The sequence below is a fragment of the Otolemur garnettii genome, unplaced genomic scaffold, assembly GCF_000181295.1.
Source record: "Otolemur garnettii isolate 467f Iridium unplaced genomic scaffold, OtoGar3 scaffold00050, whole genome shotgun sequence".
Classification (NCBI taxonomy): domain Eukaryota; kingdom Metazoa; phylum Chordata; class Mammalia; order Primates; family Galagidae; genus Otolemur; species Otolemur garnettii.
This window is the reverse complement of record NW_003852445.1, coordinates 1,163,925-1,164,724: the sequence shown is the minus strand read 5'-3', so window position 1 is coordinate 1,164,724 and position 800 is coordinate 1,163,925.

The following is an 800-nucleotide window of genomic DNA, read 5'->3' as shown; positions in this document are numbered from 1 at the left end:
TAAGAACTGCTAGGCACTTCACCTGTATTATCACACATAATCCTCATCACCTTCAATGAGACAATATTTTTCCCACTTAGAAAATGTGAAACTAAATCTCAAAGGTAAGAAACTTGTCAAAATCAGCTAGTAAGTGGCTGGTCCAGGAGTCAGACAGGTTCATGAGTTTAACCATTGTGATATACATGGTGATATACTGTTTCCCAATTCTTATGTATGCTTTATCTCCAGTGGGGCGGCTACTTCTTAGTTCCTGCAACATGCCTAACCATTCATTCATTGATCCTGCTACTGCACTATAACTCCACTGACAGGAGATTAATGTTTAGATATCACAGATCAAGAAGACCTGGGACTTTTTATCATATCAGTACTTTCAAAGCAATGACTTCTACAAGTACAGTCAATCTGTCATGAAGTTCACAGCTTTACTGTTTTCCCTCCTAAAAAAGGGTTAATAAGTCTGAGATCCAAGAGATCTTACAGTAAGCCCTAGAAAAACTGAATAATGGCTGTTGAATCCCAGTGGTGTGCCTATGAGAGGCTTCCTGTTGTAGACAACAGAACATAATTCTCTCTCCCAGGAACTTAGATCCCTCAAGGTAGCTTGGCTTCTGATGACATACCCCCATATGCAAATGGGAAGAGGAAACATGCTTCAGTAAAACATGCTTTCTGCCCCTGTGGCAGAAAGTCAAATCATCTGCTACTTGACTTTTTAAAGGCTTGAGTCTGGGCAGTCACCTCTCCATGACTGAAACACCAGTATTGCACACACCGATGCCACAGATCTCAGACTC